Source organism: Bubalus bubalis, chromosome 1 (assembly GCF_019923935.1).
Source record: "Bubalus bubalis isolate 160015118507 breed Murrah chromosome 1, NDDB_SH_1, whole genome shotgun sequence".
Classification (NCBI taxonomy): domain Eukaryota; kingdom Metazoa; phylum Chordata; class Mammalia; order Artiodactyla; family Bovidae; genus Bubalus; species Bubalus bubalis.
The window spans coordinates 105,400,548-105,424,029 of NC_059157.1; the positions used below are offsets into that span (position 1 = coordinate 105,400,548).

The 23,482-nt window shown below is 39.9% G+C and overlaps 1 long non-coding RNA gene and 1 other non-coding gene across 2 annotated transcripts in view; one reads left to right on the plus strand and one right to left on the minus strand.

The window, feature by feature from the left end:
* Positions 1-419: 419 nt before the first annotated feature.
* The window catches only part of LOC112584636, a 36,504-nt gene continuing 13,441 nt past the window's right edge, over positions 420-23,482 (minus strand). The window contains exons 3-5 of the long non-coding RNA XR_003108963.2: positions 15,184-15,360; positions 4,301-4,392; positions 420-1,473 (exon numbers count right to left, since the gene is read on the minus strand). This is a non-coding gene — a long non-coding RNA (uncharacterized LOC112584636). The remainder of the gene's footprint in view (positions 1,474-4,300; positions 4,393-15,183; positions 15,361-23,482) is intronic.
* TRNAS-GGA lies at positions 5,779-5,851 on the plus strand. The gene has a single exon. It is a non-coding gene; the product is annotated as a tRNA-Ser (tRNA).

Below are 23,482 nucleotides of genomic sequence, written 5' to 3' on the forward strand. Positions count from 1 at the left end.
CAGTCTTTGAAAGCCTAGTAGCTTTTGTTCACCGGAGAAGGCAATGGCACCCCAATCCAGTACTCTTGCCTGGAAAATCCCATGGACGGAAGAGCCTGGAAGGCTGCAGTCCATGGGGTCACTAAGGGTCGGACACGACTGAGCGACTTCACTTTTACTTTTCACTTTCATGCATTGGAGAAGTAAATGGCAACCCACTCCAGTGTTCTTTCCTGGAGAATCCCAGGGACGGGGGAGCCTGGTGGGCTGCAGTCCATGGGATCACGAAGAGTCAGACACAACTGAGCGACTTCCCTTTCACTTTTCACTTTCATGCATTGTAGAAGGAAATGGCAACCCACTCCAGTGTTCTTGCTTGGAGAATCCCAGGGATGGGGGAGCCTGGTGGGCTGCCGTCTATGGGGTTGCACAGAGTCGGACATGACTGAAGCGACTTAGCAGCAGCAGCAGCTTTTGTTCACAGCATTCCATTGCTGAGTGGTATTTAGCTTGTGCTGAATATAGCATTCTAACCTAGTAAGTCAGGCTCGGGAAACAAAACTATATTTTCCATGTCACTGAGGCAAGCCTATTTAATATCCGTTTTATGTTAAGACTACAAAAATAATCAAAGGAATTGGGAGGTGATGATATTGACATTTAAAGGATACAAGTGTATTCAGATTTTTTTTTAATAGAGGCTTACAATGGGGATTTTTTTTTTTTCTTTTAATGAACATAAAGGAGACAGGGAAATTTGAAGATGTTGATAAGTGGAATGAACTAGCATGGCTCAATCCACGGGTGGAAGAATATTGAGAGAGAAATTTTAATCACCCTTGGTTCATTCTCTTCTCCACCAATTCTTGCTCAGGAACCCTGTCCAAAGCTTCAGTTCCCTTTCCTTCCCTCTCTCCTTTGTCTCTCTCTCCTCTGTCTTTTTTCCCCTTCTGCTTTCATCCTACCTCTTTCTTTTTTCCTTTATTACTGAGGTTTGTGACAGGAAATATAGAAAACATGCCAGTCTACACACAAGTGTAAGGAATAAATAATAGCAGGGGTAAATAGGAGCTAGAATAACTGGGAAACATGCCACATAAATTCCACTATTCCATAAAATTAATCCACTTCAACAATAATTTATAAAGCACCTCCTACATACAAGGCACCGTGGTAAGTAAGCACTGGGGACATAGAGGTGGAAGCTATCATGTCATCGTATTAAAGGATGTTCCAGGATATTAAATTCAGAAATTCATTGTTTTCCTTTGACTGAAGAGAATTGTCATCTTTCCGCTTTTCATTTACTGTTTTCTACGGAGTTACCGAATATAGCAGCATCTGAAGACTCAACAACAAAGTTCTGGGAAGGATGATGGTTTGCTGTTGTGTTGCCTGGCACAAGTGTTCATCAGAGGAATTCTTTATGTGCATAACCGGCACAGCCTTGATATTTAAGACTCTAGCATTATGCCATTACTTAATTTTATCCACCTGGAATCAAGAACAGAAAGATAAAACGAAGTCCTAGGCATCTGTTTTTGTCTTTATTGTAAATGTGTTAGAACTATTTCATAGTGAAGCTTCTAAGCTGAAAGCTCCAGGCTGGCTTTGCTGTGTTTGGACACCTTTCCGATGCACAGAGGGAGGCGCTTGTGATGGTGGCTGGTACTAATCAGAGGTTTCTCTCCTCAGCCCTCCGTTCTTTTCTTCCCACTTTCCATTTCTTTCTTAAACATCTCTTGACTCTGTACTACTATGAGCTAGGTACTATGCTTTAGTAGTATTCCCTGACTCTGCTCTTTCTAACCTAAGCTTAGACATCTCAAGGACACCTATGGCATCTGAAAACATAAGGTATATGAATCATGGAAGTTATGCAGCATTTGTTAATTTTCACATACAACTTTAAGATTTCATTATTCTTTTTTTTAATTTAATTTAATTTTATTTTTAAATTTTACAATATTGTATTAGTTTTGCCAAATATCGAAATGAATCCGCCACAGGTATACATGTGTTCCCCATCCTGAACCCTCCTCCCTCCTCCCTCCCCATACCCTCCCTCTGGAAATGCAAATCAAAACCACTATGAGGTACCATTTCACGCCAGTCAGAATGGCTGCGATCCAAAAGTCTACAAGCAATAAACGCTGGAGAGGGTGTGGAGAAAAGGGAACCCTCTTACACTGTTGGTGGGAATGCAAACTAGTACAGCCACTATGGAGAACAGTGTGGAGATTCCTTAAAAAACTGGAAATAGAACTGCCTTATGACCCAGCAATCCCACTGCTGGGCATACACACTGAGGAAACCAGAAGGGAAAGAGACACGTGTACCCCAATGTTCATCGCAGCACTGTTTATAATAGCCAGGACATGGAAGCAACCTAGATGTCCATCAGCAGATGAATGGATAAGAAAGTAGTGGTACATATACACAATGGAGTATTACTCAGCCATTAAAAAGAATACATTTGAATCAGTTCTAATGAGGTGGATGAAACTGGAGTCTATTATACAGAGTGAAGTAAGCCAGAAAGAAAAACACCAATACAGTATACTAATGCATATATATGGAATTTAGAAAGATGGTAACAATAACCCTGTGTATGAGACAGCAAAAGAGACACTGATGTATAGATCAGTCTTATGGACTCTGTGGGAGAGGGAGAGGGTGGGAAGATTTGGGAGAATGGCATTGAAACATGTATAATATCATGTATGAAACGAGTTGCCAGTCCAGGTTCGATGCACGATACTGGATGCTTGGGGCTGGTGCATTTCATTATTCTTAATCAAAGTTTAAAATGAACTTTATTTAAGGAATCAAAGAATATATGACATTAAAAAAATCTAACAGCACTCTGTATCCCTATTTCCTGCTCTGCCAAGGAAAATTCTTCCGACACTAAAACTTTCTTTTGAAATATACCTCTGTATTGCTAATGCGTCTAAATTGCTGCTACTTATTTCTTTTGGTTGTTTGTTTTAGGCATTACCTATTAATTGGATGCTTTGGAAGATAAGCGTGCAGCTCTCTTTTTGTTGCTTCTCCTTAACACCTTTGCAGTTCTTAGATGGGTCAGAGTATAATCCTTCACAGTGAAGATGGAAGAAAAGTCCACTGGGATGTGTGTTAGACATCATTATGGGACCTGGCTCACTTTCAGCTCACCTCTGTGCTCTGGCCACTGCTGCAACAAGCAGGCATTTATCTCAGTATAGCTCACAGCACTTTATCAATTTCTCATTTTCTGCCTTGGACCATCTCTGTGAGGTACAGACATATTCATGCATTCATAGAACAGAAGTACAACAGGGTTAACTTCCTGGGTCAACCCTTGTCTAGTGGGGGACAGGAGCTGAGAGATAAGTGTTCCCTTCTTCTGTGTCCTGAATGGACAATACTGAAGGATGGCCTACATGGTTCTTCAGAGGCCTCTGAAGACACAATTGCCTATGACAGTAGCCAGCTTAATAATGTATCTATACACTGACTTTCCCTCTTCTCTTGTTTCAGTCATCCTAGCCCTTCTCCCCACAAACACTACCTCTGTGCATCTCTTATTCTAGGCTGTGTGTTTTGGGGAAATTCAGAATAGTATAGAGGTTTTGGGGAAAGATGATCCTCCCTGATTAAAAAGGAAGAGCTCCATATGGAGAAAGATTTGCCCTTTGATTTCACTTTTGGGCATTGCATTGAGAACATGATACTTGGAGTTATGAAAAGAAAAGTCAGAGAAGCACAGAAGATTGAATTTGCCAAAACAAACAAACAAAAAAAACCAACAACATAAAAGAGGAGCTCTGATATTGTTAAACTGCTTAATTAGTCAATTCTAGAAATACCTTCTTTTGGATTTCCTGTTATGTGAAATAATAGTGCTTTTAAAATGTTGCTATCTAGTAATTTTTAAATTCTAGCTAAAAGTGTACAATACAAATTGTGATCTCTTTGGCTTTATGCTCATGCTGGTGAGTACTGAAAGCAGCTTCCTCCCATGTCTTCACATTTGCACATGCTATTCCTTCTACCTGGAATGACCTCCCATTTTCTTCCTTTTATTCCTATTTTCTCTCTTCTCAGCTACCTAATTCTCATTCTTCTTTCAAGATTCAAGATTCACATTTAGTTTGGATTAAACACCCCTCCTCCATGCTTGCCTAACACATTGTGTGTGCTTCTTTCAGAACACCTAAAAGAATATGATATAATCTTCTACTTGTCTTTATGTTTCCTTTATAGATTATAGTATCCTGAATACAGGAAATCCACTCCAGGGCTTAGGACAATGCCAAACATTTAGTTATATACTTACTGAAAGATAGGCCTTGCTTGGTGGAGGAAATATTGGCAGAGATGGACAAACTCATATTGGACACAGAATCAAGGTCATTTGGTCCAGGACTCCTATTTCATAGAAAACAAAAACAGGTTGCATATAGTTAGTCAAGAATTCCTACTGTAAAAAAAATTACTAAGATACTATACAAAACAAATGAATACTATTAGATGGCCCTTATGATGCCTCACAAAAGGCAACAAAAATATATTATTTATTTTTCCTTAAAGAAAATACCATATACTGGCAGAGTAAGTCCAGGAGTCAAATTTTTTTGACATTTAATCTTTTTTAAAAACTCTCCCTTGTCACTATTTCAATGGATACATGAATAGATATCATTATTGAAGTTGACCCAAGACAACTATGAGCAGAATCTATGGGTAAATAACAAATGATTAAAAACAAAATAACGTGCTGGTTATCAAGGTACTGATTTTCAGATTCAAACTTAATCTTCTATACTCTGGTCTTGCTGTGTCTGGGACTCCACAGACTGCATTGCTGCTTTGCCAGCTGGTTATCACAAGGTTCTGTCAACAGAGAATACTAGAGGGATTCTAGAAGGCAGGAGGAGGGAAAGAAAATGGTCGCTCTTCTTCCTATTGGCTTCCTGTTCTCACCCGAGCCATGTCTTGGCCCAGCAGCAATGGCTTATAGCAGTTTGTTTCTGTTTGCAGTTTTTTTCTCCATTTGCCCATACTCAGCCTTCTTCCTCACAAATATCTGCACCAGCTGAGTCCTGCTTCCTGGGAACTCTTCTCTGAGCATCAGAGTCATCAGCATCAGCCATGCAGCGCTTCTTCAGGATCCTGGGTCTCAGTGTTGTAGGGCCATTCTCCAAACTTCTTTGTTCTAGTAACTCATTTCCCTCCCTGACCCCAGCCCTAGTGGGTCAGGGAGAGAATTGTGCATGTACTAACCATTTTGCATATATTTGCTCTAATTCTTCCATAAAATCTTACTGATTAGTTATATTTTTTTCATTTTACAAATTAAGAGACAGACTGTTAGAGTCTAAGTAAATTTTCCAAGATTACATAGCTAGTTAATAGCTCTATGATTTAACCAACCCCCCCACTCCCCGGCCCTTTTTTTTTTTTTTTTTTTAACTCCAATGACCATTGTCTATTATGATGTCATCCAAGGGCCTAAGTTTTGGACTTGTTAAACTGAGATTAGAAAAAATATTTAGTGTTTTTATATCAAGAGCAATGTGCTCTAATAAGCACTTGAAATTATTGTGGGCCAGTATGACAGAGAAGAGTTTTAAGAAAACTTACAAGTTTGAAGTTTTTTTCTTCAAAATAATACTTTTCTTACACTTTCCTAATGATCATTAAATATAATTAAATCTACCACTGAGCCAGTGATAGGCTTTAGTCAGATTATTCCCCTGAATCTGAATCCGGTTCTCTGTTGAAATTTGAGATTTAGTTTTGCTTATCTACCATTCCCTGGTGGCTCAGAGGTTAAAGCGTCTGCCTGGAATGCAGGAGACCCAGGTTCGATTCCTGGGTCAGGAATATCCCCTGGAGAAGGAAATGGCAACCCACTCCAGTACTCTTGCCTGGAGAATCCCATGGAGGGAGGAGTCTGGTAGACTACAGTCCGTGGGGTTGCAAACAGTCGGACACAACTGAGCAACTTCACTCACTTTTGCTTATCTTGTATCAAAAGTCCTTGGGGGCTTTTTCTTGTAAGGGTTGGTAGTTTTACCTTCTCTGTCTAAGATGATAAACTCTGTGTCATCATTAGAGAGTTATCTCTATTAGCCATTGGTCTTATTTTCAATCACTGATCTTAGTTTTTCTGTTTTTATTTTTCTCTCATCAGTTCAGTTCAGCTCAGTTGCTCAGTTGTGTCATGTCTGACTCTTTGTGACCCCATGGACTGCAGCACACCAGGCCTCCCTGTACATCACCAACTCCTGGAGTCTACCCACACCCATGTCCATTGAGTCAGTGATGCCATCCAACCATCTCATCCTCTGTTGTCCCCTTTTCCTCCTGCCTTCAATCTTTCCCAGCATCAGGGTCTTTTCAAATAAGTTAGTTGTTTGCATCAGGTGGCCAAAATATTGGAGTTTCAGCTTCAGCATCAGTCCTTCCAATGAATATTCAGGACTGATCTCCTTTAGGATGGACTGGTTGGATCTCCTTGCAGTCCAAGGGACTCTCAAGAGTCTTCTCCAACACCACAGTTCAGAAGCATCAATTCTTCGGCACTCAGCTTTCTTTTTAGTCCTACTCTCACATCCAGCCATGACTACTGGGAAAACCATAGCTTTCACTAGACAGACCTTTGTTGGCAAAGTAATGATGTCTCTGCTTTTTATTATACTGTCTAGGTTGATCATAATTTTTCTTCATAGCAAAGGCCAATTCTGTACTAGAGATAAATAAGATAAAACTACTGATCTTGTCAGAACTAAATCCTCAGTTTGACCAACACTACAGGAATTTCCCAGTGTGCATTTCTGCTGAATTTATTGCTCATCCTTTCTCACCCTTTAGAAGAATAGAACAACTCCTTTAGCTAGAACATGTATAAATTGATTCACACATGTTAATAGAAAGGCCCTTAGCCTAGCAGATTGCTGCTACCAGCAGCTGATTTCACATTTATACTACCTCCTCTCAAGGGCCCTTTATGTCTTACACAAAATATTCTGAACAAAAAAACAGAATTTCTGAAATAAGATTTCCATAGATAGAAGAGAATTAAGTTTTGACAACACTGTATGTGGGGGAATACATGTTGAGCATAGACCCAGAGCTAGTTTAAGTGAGCTAACATTAGAGAGACTTTAGGAAGCCAAGGGAAACTATAACCCCTCCCCTAGGAATTCTCTGAGGGATGATATCAGAGGAGAAATGAGCTTGCTGTTCAAGGCAGGATTTATTGACCTCCTAATGTTTTCCTCGGAGAAGGCAATGGCACCCCACTCCAGTACTCTTGCCTGGAAAATCCCATGGGCAGGGGAGCCTGGTAGGCTGCAGTCCATGCTAAGGTTCGGACACGACTGAGCGACTTCACTTTCACTTTTCACTTTCATGCACTGGAGAAGGAAATGGCAACCCACTCCAGTGTTCTTGCCTGGAGAATCCCAGGGACAGGGGAACCTGGTGGGCTGCTGTCTATGGGGTTACACAGAGTTGGACACGACTGAAGGGACTTAGCAGCAGCAGCAGCAGCAATGTTTTCTTAGGACTGACCCTGTTAGTAATCTGCATTTCCTAGAAAAGTGCTAAGTGAAGATTTTCTGGTTTCAAAATTAAAAATGCAAAGTGACATGTAACCCATGTATATAGTCCATTTCTTCTAATTTGAAAAGGGAAAGAGGTGCTAGTGATTTATGGAGAAATTTCAAAGCAAGAAACAAGATTAAATATAGGAATTGCTACAAAAATTAAAAGAACCCTAATGAAGATCCTATGATCCAGAAGACGATTATTATAATTTAGTGCACATTCTCTTACTGCTTAATTGCTGGTTTTCAAACCAGTCTGCTAGAGATGTGGGAATGTAACACTAATTTAACCTTTGCCTGAGAGATATATTTATGAATGCAAACTGAAGAATACCTGTAAGAATTTATGTTAAAGAATACAAGGAATCTATTATGTATCAGACATTGCACTAGGTATTTAAAAAAAGAAAATCTTTAATTTTGAAGTAATTATAGAATCACATGCAGTTGTAAGATAAAAATGCAGAAAGAGTCTATGTATCTTTCACAGTTTCTTTCCTCCAATGGTAACATCTTGCAAGATTATAGTATAATATGAAAAGCTTGTTTACTCTAAAAATCCAATTCTATCCCATTTGAAGTAACAAAATTTGGGGGGAGAACTTAAAATAATGCTGAACTTCACCTAGAAAAACAAATCAAAGATTAAAATTGAATGTGTTTTAGATTCACATTTTAGCTATTCACCCAAAAGCAAAAGATATCTGTGGAAAATAATGTAAAAAATAAACATTACTAATAAACATGAGTGAATAGCCTGGGAGATTCTAAAGAAAGAAGATAACTTAAAAGGAGTTAAAAATTAGAAGGTTTAGTTCCTATGAGCTATTAAAAGATGATAAATCTACAATAATAAAGAAGTTTGGTATCCAGGAAGGCTACCAAAGTAGATCAGTAAAATAGAATACAATGTTTAGAAATAGAACCAAATAGATACATAGCTTGACTTTATTATAAAAGAAAAATCTAGAATTAGCACAGAAGAGATGGAATGTTTAGAGACCATGACGATAATTTGGCAAAAGAAAAAAAGCTGAAATTCTACTTCATTATATCAAAATTGCAGATTAAACCCAAATTTTAAAGGAAAAAATATAAAAATATTATAATTAGATAAGGACTTATTTTGAAAATATTACTAGAACTGAGAAGAGCTTTATAACCATGACACAAAACCCAGAAGCTATATTGGAAAAAAGATAAATTTGACTTCATGCAAATTAAAACTATTGAATAAGGGAAATGCCATTAAAAATTTAAAAATCAAACCACAAACAAGAACAAGTATTTGCAATATTTATGGAAAAGAGTTAATTTCTTTTACAAAACACTCCAGCAAATCAATAAGAAAAATACCAACAAGCTAGTATTAAAAAGGCAAAGAACATAAAGGGGAAGCTCAGAGATAAATGCAAATGATGAGTAAGATATAGAGCAATTCTGAATATATTCGGAATGATGAAGTTGCAAAATAAAGCATTAGTAGAATGGCACAAATTAAAAATTAGATATTGAACAATATTAGATAGAAGGTGGAGAAAAATAGGCACCCATGTATATATGTTTCAGTTTAGTTTAGTCACTCAGTCGTGTCCGACTCTCTGTGACCCCATGAATCTCAGCATGCCAGGCCTGCCTGTCCATCACCAACTCTCGGAGTTCACTCAAACTCATGTTCATCGAGTCGGTGATGCCATCCAGCCATCTCATCCTCTGCCGTCCCCTTCTCCTCCTGCCCCCAATCCCTCCCAGCATCAGAGTCTTTTCCAATGAGTCAACTCTTCGCATGAGGTGGCCAAAGTACTGGAGTTTCAGCTTTAGCATCATTCCTTCCAAAGAAATCCCAGGGCTGATCTCCTTTAGAATGGACTAGTTGGATCTCCTTGCAGTCCAAGCATATATGTTTAGGGATGATAATTGCTGCATAGTTGTTAATAGCAAAACAGAGCACAGCAAAAAGTAACTTAAATGTAACTTAGATGTAACTTAAATGTGCCTTAGAGACCTGTCAGTTGAGTAGAAATGGGTGGACCTTGTACCACAGTTTAGCTGAGTCACTGATGGAACCATACTGTTGGCTCAAAAATTGAGGTCACCCTTAAAAGAAGGAGGCCAGAGGCGTCAGTTCATTGCATCCCTTGAAACTAGGCAAGAAGTTCTTTCTTGAAAGGGGTCTGAGTGGTTCAAAAGAGTAAGCTAATATGTTACTACTTGTATATAAATGTTACTCATATACATGAATTTACATATACGAAGATAGGAGTTTTGTAGAATACACAAGATAATAATATTATTATAATGTAAAATATTATATATATTGATAATATTAATATCTCCCTGAGTAGTAGGATTGAGAGGAGGCTATTGGGTTTTTTATATCCTGTTATTGTTGCTGTTCATGTGCAGCTCTTTGTGACCCCATGAACTGTAGCATACAAGGTCTCCCTGTCCCTTACCATCTCCTGAAGTTTGCCCAAATACATGTCCATATCCTACTATGCTCTAAAAATGTTTTAGTAAGTGCATTGTATTGCCTTTATACTAGTATCAAAAAATCTTGATGAATTTAGAAATAATTTCCAAGCTTCACTGAGACCCTCTTTAGTTAAAGGCTATGACCAACATGCTTAGAGTTTCTTATATCCTCACAGGCTCACAGATTCTCCTGCCTAAGGTATTTCCCGTGCCCTGTCTCAATCATTTTTCTATTCAATTATCCTGCTTTAATTTTCTTTGTATACTTTATTCCAATATGGGGTTTGGCTTCCCCCCACCCATTTACAGTTGCCATTTGCAACCCCAGGTTGTAACCTCTGCATCTGACCAACTGGCTTCATAGTAGAGGTTCCATGGCCTCTTTCTGGGTTTTCACTAATTTGCCAGAGTGGCTCACAGGAATCAGAGAGACATTTTACTTACTAGATCACAGGTGTATTATCAGATCAGATCAGTCACTCAGTCGTGTCTGACTTGTTGTGACCCCATGAATCGCAGCACGCCAGGCCTCCCTGTCCATCACCAACTCCCAGAGTTCACTCAGACTCATGTCCATCGAGTCAGTGATGCCATCCAGCCATCTCATCCTCTGTCGTCCCCTTCTCCTCCTGCCCCCAATCCCTCCCAGCATCAGAGTCTTGTCCAATGAGTCAACTCTTCGCATGAGCTGGCCAAGGTACTGGAGTTTCAGCTTTAGCATCATTCCTTCCGAAGAAATCCCAGGACTGATCTCCTTTAGAACGGACTGGTTGGATCTCCTTGCAGTCCAAGGGACTCTCAAGAGTCTTCTCCAACACCACAGTTCAAAAGCATCAATTCTTTGGCGCTCAGCCTTCTTCACAGTCCAACTCTCACATCCATACATGACCACAGGAAAATCCATAGCCTTGACTAGACGAACCTTTGTTGGCAAAGTAATGTCTCTGCTTTTGAATATGCTATCTAGGTTGGTCATAACTTTCCTTCCAAGGAGTAAGCGTCTTTTAATTTCATGGCTGCAGTCACCATCTGCAGTGATTTTGGAGCCCAGAAAAATAAAGTCTGACACTGTTTCCACTGTTTCCCCATCTATTTCCCATGAAGTAATGGGACCGGATGCCATGATCTTCGTTTTCTGAATGTGGAGCTTTAAGCCAACTTTTTCACTCTCCACTTTCACTTTCATCAAGAGGCTGTTTAGTTCCTCTTCACTTTCTGCCATAAGGGTGGTGTCATCTGCATATCTGAGGTTATTGATATTTCTCCCAGCAATCTTGATTCCAGCTTGTGTTTCTTCCAGTCCAGCATTTCTCATGATATACTCTGCATATAAGTTAAATAAGCAGGATGACAATATACAGCCTTGACGTACTCCTTTTCCTATTTGGAACCAGTCTGTTGTTCCATGTCCAGTTCTAACTGTTTCTTCCTGACCTGCATACAAATTTCTCAAGAGGCAGATCAGGTGGTCTGGTATTCCCATCTCTTTCAGAATTTTCCACAGTTTCTTGTGATCCACACAGTCAAAGGCTTTGGCATAGTCAATAAAGCAGAAATAGATGTTTTTCTGGAACTCTCTTGCTTTTTCGATGATCCAGTGGATGTTGGCAATTTGATCTCTGGTTCCTCTGCCTTTTCTAAAACCAGCTTGAACATCAAGAAGTTCACGGTTCACATATTGCTGAAGCCTGGCTTGGAGAATTTTGAGCTTGTGAGATGAGTGCAATTGTGCGGTAGTTTGAGCATTCTTTGGCATTGCCTTTCTTTGGGATTGGAATGAAAACTGACCTTTTCCAGTCCTGTGGCCACTGCTGAGTTTTCCAAATTTGCTGGCATGTTGAGTGCAGCACTTTCACAGCATCATCTTTCAGGATTTGGAATAGATCAACTGGAATTCTATCACCTCCACTAGCTTTGTTCGTAGTGATGCTTTCTAAGGCCCACTTGACTTCACATTCCAGGATGCCTGGCTCTAGGTCAGTGATCACACCATTGTGATTATCTGGGTTGTGAAGATCTTTTTTGTACAGTTCTTCTGTGTGTTCTTGCCATCTCTTCTTAATATCTTCTGCTTCTGTTAGGTCCATACCATTTTTGTCCTTTATCGAGCCCATCTTTGCATGAAATGTTCCTTTGGTATCTCTGATTTTCTTGAAGAGATCTCTAGTCTTTCCCATTCTGTTGTTTTCCTCTATTTCTTTGCATTGATCACTGAGGAAGGCTTTCTTATCGCTTCTTGTATATTATAACAGGTTATAACTCAGGAACAGCCAGATGGAAGAGATGTATAGGGCAAGGAGTGGGGAGGAGTGGGGAAGGGGATGGAGCTTCCATGCCTCCTTGGAGCATGCCGTTCTCCCCACACCTCCCCATGTTTATCAACCCCTGCAGCCCTCCAAACTCATCCTTTGTGGCTGTTAGGGAGGCTTCATTATCATAGGCATGATTGATTAAATTCTTGGCCACTGATGAATGAACTCGGTCTCCAGCCTCTCTCCCAATCTGGAGGTCAGGAGGTAGGACTGGAAGTTCCCACCCGCTAATCACAAGGGTGGCTCCACTGGCACCAGCCCCCGTCTGTAGGTGCTTTTAACAAGTGGCCTCATCAACATGTCAAAAGAGACCTTTATCACTTTTGCAACACTTATAAAATCTGAACTGTGGAGGAAGAACAAATATATGTGAGAAGTATTAATATCTTGTGGTCATCTGAATAATCAAATATGTATTTTTTGTTACAAATCACAAATCAAAATGTTATTTATAGCAATTCTCATTATCTGAAATTCCTATTTGTTTGCATTTTCACTCCATGCCTCCACCAATATATACTCAACTCCAAGAGGGTAGGACTTACTACCTGACTTGTTTACTGCCTCAGCTTCTAATAGAGTGCCTGATACATAAGTAAGCACTTTTCAATAAATATTTGTTGAATGATTTAATGAATTACAAGCAATAGAAGAACGGGCTACATGTTATCTCATTTTACCTAGAAGGCAAGTTGGATTTCTCCACCTTGGAAACTTGGCTTCATTCTCTATTCTTCAATTAATACAATGTACAGTTAGAACCCACTGTCTAGAAGAGCCATGAGCTGTGAGGCATAGCAAAGTAAGGTCTGTCTTGTCTTCATAAACCTTAAAATTGATGACAGGTTATTTCTATCCAGCAACCATCAGCAAAGGGGTCCCTGAGACAGAAAACACCACGCAGGGTGAGAATGAGAGAAGCAATTCTTGTCTCATTAACTGGTGGGGTACAGAGGAGTTTTTGCCTCCCAACACCAGAAGATCGGGGCCTGGAGACCACTAGCACATCAAATCTCCTGGGATTTACCCCATGTGGAGACAATTCTGATATACTATCCCTCCTCTGCCAGTGTTTCTCACACATATGGTTTCTATGGTTGCCCTGAATCTCCGATGCCTGGGAGGGACCCCTGCCATGTATGCCAGCTGGCTTGTGGGCCCTGTGTTCTCACCTCATTTCTGCCAATCCTGTTTCAGAGAGCTGGGCCTTGTTCCCAATTTATCCAGCCTATCTCTGAGAGTGTTTTTCTGAACACAGTTGTCCTCAGAACAGGAAAAGAAATGTAATCAGGATACAGCAGCATTTCAATACTCTTTGGATTTTCTGTCTGAAAATTTGCGCTATTAGAGACTTCTTGGAGTTAATACATTAGCCTTTTTTGGGAATAAAGAGGGGCACCTTCAAATATTAAAGCAATAAAGAAGTAGCAAACAAAACTACTAAAACCTTAGTGTGAAAATGTAAATTAGACATTTGGATTATATCAGTAGTGAAAGATTATATCTTTCACATATATATGTGTCTGTGAGTGTGTGCGTATATGTATATATACTTTCAAAAATGTTTTTTCTTCCCTCTCATTTTCACAGCATGAGGACACAATCCTAGGAAAGCACAGAGGCTTGGCTAAGGTCACAAAAAAGTTTCTTGAATCCCTGCCCTTTTAAGAATTCATGGGGAAGAGCTTGTCAACTATTAAGTGGAAATCCTTAGGACAGCCATCAACAGACTCTGACACTGAGTACCTGGGTTAGTATCATAAAGAACCATGTTTCTGGAAGCCCTTTTCAGTTATGTAATAGTTAAGGGCTTGGGTTCTGGTTACAGCAACATAGATTTAGCTCTTGCTTCACTATGCAAATTGGACAAGTAATACCATCTGTAAGTTGCAGTGTATTCACCTGTAAGAGACAGATGGTGATAGTATCTGCTTTGTAAAGGTGGTATAAAAATTAAATGAGCTGAAGAAGGAAAAGCATGGAGGAAAGTCCTTGGCTCATAGTAGGTACTTGATAAACACTGGCTGTTCAAAGTAAATGATTAAAGACAAGGTTTAACTACTTCACAGTGTTGTGAAGGGCTCTCTCAACTAGCCTCTCACCACACTGCTTCTCTGCATCTCAATTTTCATAGCTGCAAAATGGAGTTGATGATTAATTTCCCCTACCTTCCCCCAAGAATATCTCATTTTAAAATAAAACTGTTAACTTTAGATAAGACCGTGTGCACTTGGGCATCTTCAAATCCATACTGGAGAATATGGAAGAGCTAAGGAGTGTAGAAGAAGCAATGGAAATAGTAGAGTTTTGAGATACTTAAAGTTGCCGTCCACCTTTTTCCTCTGTTATCCATTGGCAGAAATGTAGTATGGATTGAAACTTGGAACATTTGGAAGGCCACTGTTCCCTGGAAATTCTACTCTGAGGTTTAGAAATTAGGGGAAAGTTGCGTGTGGTTCTAGTATGCTCCATCCAACTCTGATTCATCTCAAAGATCCAAGAGGAATACAGAGTTTATCTAGCTAGCTTAATCCAGTAATGGAGGTGGGCTCAGACCTTACTCCAAAAGAAACCAACTTCTTTAAAAAAAAAAAAAAATCATGCTCTTATAGGAAAAGCAGCCTTAGGCCTTAAACACTCAAGTGAAAAGACAGAGTCTTTTTCTTCTTCTTTTCATAATAGCCTAAGCTTCTCTGAAGGCCCATGGAATCACCCACTAGTTTGAAAATGCAGATTCTTGACCTCTACCCTACAGAGAATTTGATTTGGTAGATTTGGAGTGGAGCTTGGGAATAAGAATTTTTAGTGAGCGCCCTTACCTGATTATGAATTGAGGGGCCATCTGAAGCACACTTAGAAATATATTAAGTGAAATACTTGCACATAAATTCCTATGCCAGTTAGAAAATTAACACAATCCTCATCTCTTTCATGTTCTTAGCTTCTTTTTTCAGGAACCACTCATTTTAGCTGGAGCCAAGATACAATTTCATTACCTGAGAAGTTGAATAGAACAGAATGAAGGAATTTAGAAAGATGTGTCTAATTTCAAATTTTCATATTGAAAAGAAAAAGAACAAGGTAAAAATGGTCTGCTACCATTTTTGTAGCAAAAGGAAATCTGAACACACATACATATAAATAAACATTTTCGAAGGGAAGCACAAGATGGTTAACACAGAAACTAAGGTAATTGGTTGTCTATTGGAGATGGGTGAAAACAAAGTGATAATAGAGGGATTGATATTTTCCAAGTTTACATTTCAATTTATTTTTGACTTTTAAACCACATTAATGTTTTGTATATTCAGAAAACATTATTAATTTATCAAGCATATAGTAAAATCTAGAAATTGAATACAAACACATGAATTGAATTCTATGTAGAAGAAGCAAAGCCAGAATTAATTCCAGTAAAAGCTTTGAACCTTACTCTGACTGCATCCCACCTTCAGTGGTATATTTTCTAAAGATGAAAAGAAACTTTTGGTGGTTGAATAGTTTGAAACAATTCTGTGGGTATTGCACAACCGAGCAAACAAGCAAATATATTGATGTTTGGGGGGCATGGAATTCTCATGGTAGGAGAGTGGCAAAAAATGGGGAAAGGGGGAAGGAGAACTCTGCTGTATTGGATTAGACTTGGAAGTATCAGTACAAACTCAAACAAAGAGCTTAAAAGTAATTATACTTAAGTAGCAATGAATGTATTTATCAATGCCAAAGAATGCTCAAACTACCACACAATTGCACTCATCTCACACGCTAGTATAGTAATGCTCAAAATTCTCCAAGCCAGGCTTCAGCAATATGTGAACCATGAACTTCCTGATGTTCAAGCTGGTTTTAGAAAAGGCAGAGGAACCAGAGATCAAATTGCCAACATCCGCTGGATCATTGAAAAAGCAAGAGAGTTCCAGAAAAACATCTATTTCTGCTTTATTGACTATGCCAAAGCCTTTGACTGTGTGGCTCACAAGAAACTGTGGAAAATTCTGAAAGAGATGGGAATACCAGACCACCTGATCTGCCTCTTGAGAAATTTGTATGCAGGTCAGGAAGCAACAGGTAGAACTGGACATGGAACAACAGACTGGTTCCAAATAGGAAAAGGAGTACGTCAAGGCTGTATATTGTCATCCTGCTTATTTAACTTCTATGCAGAGTACATCATGAGAAACGCTGGACTGGAAGAAACACAAGCTGGAATCAAGATTGCTGGGAGAAATATCAATGACCTCAGATATGCAGATGACACCACCCTTATGGCAGAAAGTGAAGGGGAACTAAACAGCCTCTTGATGAAAGTGAAAGTGGAGAGTGAAAAAGTTGGCTTAAAGCTCAACATTCAGAAAATGAAGATCATGGCATCCGGTCCCATTACTTCATGGGAAATAGATGGGGAAACAGTGGAAACAGTGTCAGACTATTTTTCTGGGCTCCAAAGTCACTGCAGATGGCGACTGCAGCCATGAAATTAAAAGACGCTTACTCCTTGGAAGGAAAGTTATGACCAACCTAGATAGCATATTCAAAAGCAGAGACATTACTTTGCCAACAAAGTTTCATCTAGTCAAGGCTATGGATTTTCCTGTGGTCACGTATGGATGTGAGAGTTGGACTGTGAAGAAGGCTGAGCGCCGAAGAATTGATGCTTTTGAACTGTGGTGTTGGAGAAGACTCTTGAGAGTCCCTTGGACTGCAAGGAGATCCAACCAGTCCATTCTGAAGGAGATCAGCCCTGGGATTACTTTGGAAGGAATGATGCTAAAGCTGAAACTCCAGTACCTTGGCCACCTCATGCGAAGAGTTGACTCATTGGAAAAGACTCTGATGCTGGGAGGGATTGGGGGCAGGAGAAGGGGACGACAGAGGATGAGATGGTTGGATGGCATCACTGACTCGATGGACATGAGTCTCAGTGAACTCTGGGAGTTTTTGATAGACAGGGAGGCCTGGCGTGCTGCGATTCATGGGGTCGCAAAGAGTCGGACAGGACTGAGTGACAGAACTGAACTGAACTGATCTGATCACCTTATCTTGGTTTCTAACTGCCAACTTCTATTCAAAGGAACCAGGACTCCCTGGAAAACTGACAAACCCTAAATCTGGGGCAGTGAAGTACAGGGTGAGCCAAGAACACTGAACTGAATCAAAAAGTAAAGAAGTGCTCAAACACTGATAAGACAACGTCAAAAAATCATTGGTGCCAGATTAAAGAGGCTTACATTGAACAAATCTGTGACAACTAGAATATTATTATAAATATTGGCCAGAATGGATTACAGTAAACCTCTCTGAGGCCATAGTGGTAGCAAAAATAATGGAGGTGAATGGAGAAAATAAAAATAAACATTTATTTCTACAAAAGAATAACAACTCTTAAGTGTTGAAAGAATGTAAAGTGATTTTCTAAGGCTATCAATGACTATTGTAATAATTGATTCAAACAAAAATCATCAAAACATGCTAAAACTATTGTGTAAAACATTGATCTTACAATCACCCAGTTTCAGAATTATTAATAACAGAAGGAACAGGCTCTATTTACAATGGAGAAATTTGACAGCATCACCTTAACCAAATGGTGAAACTTAACAATCACCAAGTTTGACAAACTGGCAGCATATGCCTCCTGAAGTGATGTACTATGAGAGACACATCCTGCCAGAAATGTTTAACCTTATTCTAATCGTGAGGAAGCAATCAGAAAAATCTAAATTGAGAAATGGTCTGCAAAACAACTAGTCCAGACACTTCAAAATGTCAGTGTCTTAACAGTTAGAAAAGCTAGGCACAGTTCTAGAATATAAATTATTAAAGAGATATGATTACTAAACAATGCATTTTTTTATCAAATCCTGGATGTTTAATAAAGCTATAAAAGACATTGGAACAACTTGGGAAATTTGAACATAGATTGTATGTTGTATAATATTACTTGTGAAAGCTAAAATTTCCTGAAAATGATCAATTCCATTGTGAATATGTAGGAGAATGACCTTGTTTGCAGAAAATACATACCACCACAGCATTTTGATGTCTACCACTTAATAGTTCACCAAAAAGAGAGAAGGAAAATGAAAGACAAAGCAAATGTGGCAAAATATTAGCAACTGGTGAAGCCTGCATAATATTATCAGGTGCTCATTTTATTACCAGTGCAACTTGCCAATGGCTTCCCTGGTGACGCAGCGGTTAAGAATCTACCTGCAATGCAGGAGACTCAGTTTCTATCCCTGGGTCAGGAAGATCCTCCAGAGGAGGGCATGGCAACCCACTCTACTACTCTTGCCTAGAGAATCCCATGGACAGAGGAGCCTGGCAGGCTGCAGTCCATAGGGTCGCACAGATTCGGACATGACTGAAGCAACCGAGCAGCAGCAGCAACTTGTCAGTAGGTTTGAAAATTTTCAGAATAAGAAGCTGGAGGGTCTGCAGGGGGCAAATAAAGCGAGCAGTATTGGTTGCAACCAGCATTGGTTGCCAGAATGGTGTGGTGTATATACTTCTGTTTATCTCTCATCATGTGGGGCATGCACCTGCTAACCCATTCATTAATTCATTTCCCTCTGCTGTCTGGCTGTGTCCCATCCCCCTCCTCTCACCAGGATGTGCTTAGGTACAATAGTGAGGGGAGGAGGCGTATGGAGAGCTTTCTCTGTATTACCATCTCAGAGGGATATTCCCACTTCTAGCACCTCTCCAAAGGGCTAATGGCCTACAGAGCCTTATTACCATCCTGAGATAAGTTCAATTTTTTTTTTTTTTATGATAGCAATTTGTTACACCAGTTTGCCACTTGCCTGCTGCTTCCTTGTTAATCCAATAATCTATATGAGAAAAGCAATTTGACGTACCTCCTTCCCATCTGCCGCCCATCATCCAATCTATATCTTAACTATCAGTGATTTATTAATGGTGTCTACATTAAGCACGTCTCTGCTCCGTTGGCGCCCTCCTTCTCAGTCTCTCACTTGGATACCCTCTCTGGGTGTGTCAGGAGACAAACTCAACATGGAGATTAAAAACAACAGAATAATAAACTGAGCCTCAGTTCCAGGAGTTGCTCCTTTCAGACAATTTAATTTACACACAACCATGAGCTTATCAGATCCATTTCAGAGCCAGTCATAAGAAATGTGAGAATCTAGGATATTTCTCATCATATTTGTCACTCTGTCTTCAAACTTGATTTTTTAAAACTGGTTGAAGTTAGCCATTGGAACCTGCAAATAAACATTGTTAGTATTGCCCCTGTGCTGTAACTGAATGTTTCATTCCTTATCCCCAACTTCCTGGATGTCCATTCACTTGAATTAAGGGCCCACATGAGCCCTGGAACCTGACCTCTTTCCTGCAGAGATCCAAGGGGCAGGTAGCTATGGGCTAGCTGTACTGAAGCACCTCTGAGAAAGGCCTTTATTCTCGAAGGTGTGAGCCTGGTTCTCTGCACATCAGGGCATTACTTGCAATTGCCAAGCTTCGTTTTTCTCCGTGTACTCTGGCCTACCCAGAAGAACAAAGGCTCAAGGCTACTTCCAGAGGAGGGACATAATGGAGTCAAGTGATTGAAAATGGCACATATAGCAATGTCTGCAGTCTGCTGTGGGCTGAAGATGCCATTCACTTTGACTTTGTGCTATCCTTTACCTATAGAAGCTAGATGCACACGGCCCAACCTAAAGCCCATTGTAAGAGAAGAAACATGGGCATTGGATGGAAATTTCCAGAATCCACTGCTATTGGTATCTACTTGCAGTTTCCCGAGTCCAGCGAAACTGAGAGTCCAGATGCTGTAGTGGTTAGCTCATCAGCTGATACGTTAATTCTGGCTCTGCAGATTCCTGTCTCTCTGCTCCATAGCAAGTTTCTGAATCTGGAAAATGGGATTGCTATCACCACTTCATAAGGTGGTGATTATGATTAACAGTGATTAATCAGTAAATTATTTTTATTGTCCTTTTTCATCAAATGTGATGTGAATTTTAATTCTGTAATGGCTCCTCTCCCTCGCTCTTTTTTTTTTTTTTGTAAGCTACTGTTTTCCATTAAGTCCCTCAGGAGTCCTACTTGCATTGCCTTTTGTCCTTGCTTCTGTTTGCACTGGTCTAACTTTTACCTGCGCTGTTTGGCTGCTCTTGGGCTTGCAGTGCCTACCATTCCTGTTTCTTCCATTCTAGGCAGTGACCTTGAACTCTCTGCTGGGTAAATAACATGTAGCTTGTGGTGGGGGTGAGCTGCTAATAAGTAGAGGGGTATTTTCTTGAGTTGATGGATTTTAAGAAAAGAAAAATGAAAAAAGACAGTCAACCTGGCTCTGCAACCTACATTTAACACATCTGTTCTTCCAAAGTCAATGGTGGCATCTCAAGTTGTCATCCTTTTAAACTCATCCTAGCAATGTGCTTATAATAAGGCAACAGTTCTAAACAGCTGGTATGTTCCACCTCATAAGTGACCAAAACTTGTAATTTTGCATAGCAGTTGTTGGTATAAACTTTTTATCCTTGCAAATAAATGCCAATTGCTGAAGAATAGAAACTAATCCCATTTCTTTTCCCCTCATGAAATTCAGCATTTCTCAGTAAGTGCGGGATAAATGCATGAGGAACAAGCAAGTGTGGTTTCACCTTGAAGAGTGATGACCTATTTTACTTTGATTTATTTTCCTTTGAGTCCTTGTCTTTCAAAACTCTCTATTAAATTTTTCCCCTCTGTTCAGGAGTTGTATTGCTTTCTAAAAACACATCCCCGTCCATCTTTTCTTAATTAACAGGCTTTTCCAGGACCTTTTTGTTTCTCGGTGACAGTTTCCCCTATTGTCTGTCTGCAGCTGTTACATGGTTCAGAAGCCGAGGAGACATGCTAATGAGCGCCTGGTGTGTGGGAGGAACACCTCTAAATTCTCCTGGACTGGCCTTGCCGCCTGTTCCTACTTACTTTTCCTAAAATAAGCCTCTAGTTGGCAGCCAGGGGATGGGTTATTTGCAGTTTCTTTCTGTGGAGGAAGTTCTTGCTTGGACTAGCTATCTGTGTTTCTATTTAAGCACAAATAAACATATTGCTGCTCCCACACTCCTTAGGTCTACACCACACTCCAAATTGTCAGAGCTAGCCCTCCTCACAAACTCCGTCTGATGACTGGAAACCAGCTGTGGTTTCTGTGTTTATTTCAATTAATCAGTTAATTTAGCAAATTTTGTGTGTGTGTGTTTTTCTTTTGTCCACATCCAGTCTCTTCCTACATTGGTCTTAAATACATTCTCTAGAAAATTGAGTCATTATGACACTGAATGGATTTGGTCCTTGTGATTGTCTTTGGAACTCTTGTGGCTTAAAGTGAAGTCCATTGAGGAATTTTGAGCCCTTCATTGCTTATTCTCTTCAGGAGCCTTGAGGAAATGATACAGATAGTTCCTTTTCCAAGAGGGGTTACATAGGTGTCTGAATTTCCTGGCATCTGGGATGACAATCCATAGTATTAATCTGAGATTCTCATTCTGAGTCATGTATTTCAGTCAGTAGGCTGGAATCAAGCTAGTTAATCCCCCTTCAAAATGTTTTGCAGCTGTTAGGATTCCATGACCTTTACGCAAAGACACAGAGAATCTTACTGATCAGAGAGCAAGCTGGAGGGGAGGAGTTGGAAGCCTGCAGAGATGGCAGGCTTTGAACAAGGCACAAGGTGATTGCCAGCCACCCTGCTAATGCAGTCAGGGTCTGAATGGCAAAGATGCTTTTAGCTTTCCAGGCTGTTCTACGACTATTCTTCTTTTCTCATCGAGCTTCTAAGGTGGCTTTTCCTTTGAAAATAAATGTCTGAAGTGACCATGCCTAGAGAAGTGGCCCTCATTAAAGACTTAAGACAGCAGGTTAAGTTCTTTCTATTTTTAGGGGCTCTTTGGAACATAACCACAGTGTCCATTAAAGACCAAGAAGCCATGTAGAAACTGGAACTATGAGGATTCTTTGACAAATCTTTTACCCTACTGCCCTCTGAACATAGAAGGGACCTATGGAAAAACAAAATCACCTCTGAGTTTTTCTCTCAGGGGAAGAAAAACTTTCTCTGAGGAGGTAGGAATAAGGGCTAGACAAAGTAAGATTATATGTTCTTGTGAAGGGGACTTATCTTACTCATTTTCATTTCCTACTTCTTTGTCAATTTGTTCTTACTCTTACCTCTCCAGGACATAAGTGAATACATCTTGGGCATGTTCCCAAAGTAATCTCATCTGTTTTCATAGATTCACATATACCGCCTGCAGTAGTAATGAGATTCAGTTGAAATTAGCACCAGTTTTATTTACATGTGCCAGGAGCTGTGGACTTCCTCAGTGCCTCAAAATACAGCGGCACAACGCATTCCCTGAATTCTACCCCTCAGCTCAGTTGTACCACTTACGCTGCTCTAAATAAGTCGTCAGGATAAATTGCTGGTGGGCATTACCACTTTACTCGTCATTTGTCTCAGCTGGGGGAGTTTTTTTAATTGAAAGAGTCAGTATAAAAAGTAACTCACAGCTGGAGAAGTTGAAAATATGTGATGAGATCATCAGACTAATTGGCCAGGTCTGCTAATCAGTAGGTAACCCAATAATTTTGACATAGAAAACAAACAAGAGATTGAGTGGAGTACCTTAAATTTTCCAACTATGAAGAAAACAGTCTCCCTTTAATGTGGGGAGACTATTCTGACTAGAGACGCTAGGATATTTTAATTTCTTCGTATTACATATTGATTTCACTCACACACTGTGAAACTCAGTACTGACGGTTAGCTGAATCAGCACTGCAGTTTGGTTAGGATTCCTCCTGACATGGAGAACGTGTAGAGGCAGAAAGCTTGAGAATATATATCAGGCCTGCTGATAGTGGACATTTGTTTTTAATCCATTGGGAGTGTGAATATAATGGCACTGCTATCACCAACAGTAAAATGAACAGTAAAATGAAATCAAACAAACCCTGCTCCCCTCTTGATGCCATGCCTCTCTGTCATCCACTGTCTCAACCATCTGTCACCAAAAGAAGTCATATCAGTAGTTCTTCCTGTGTGGTCCCACCCACCAGCAACATTCTGCATCCCATGGAGTCTTCTAAGAAATGCAAATT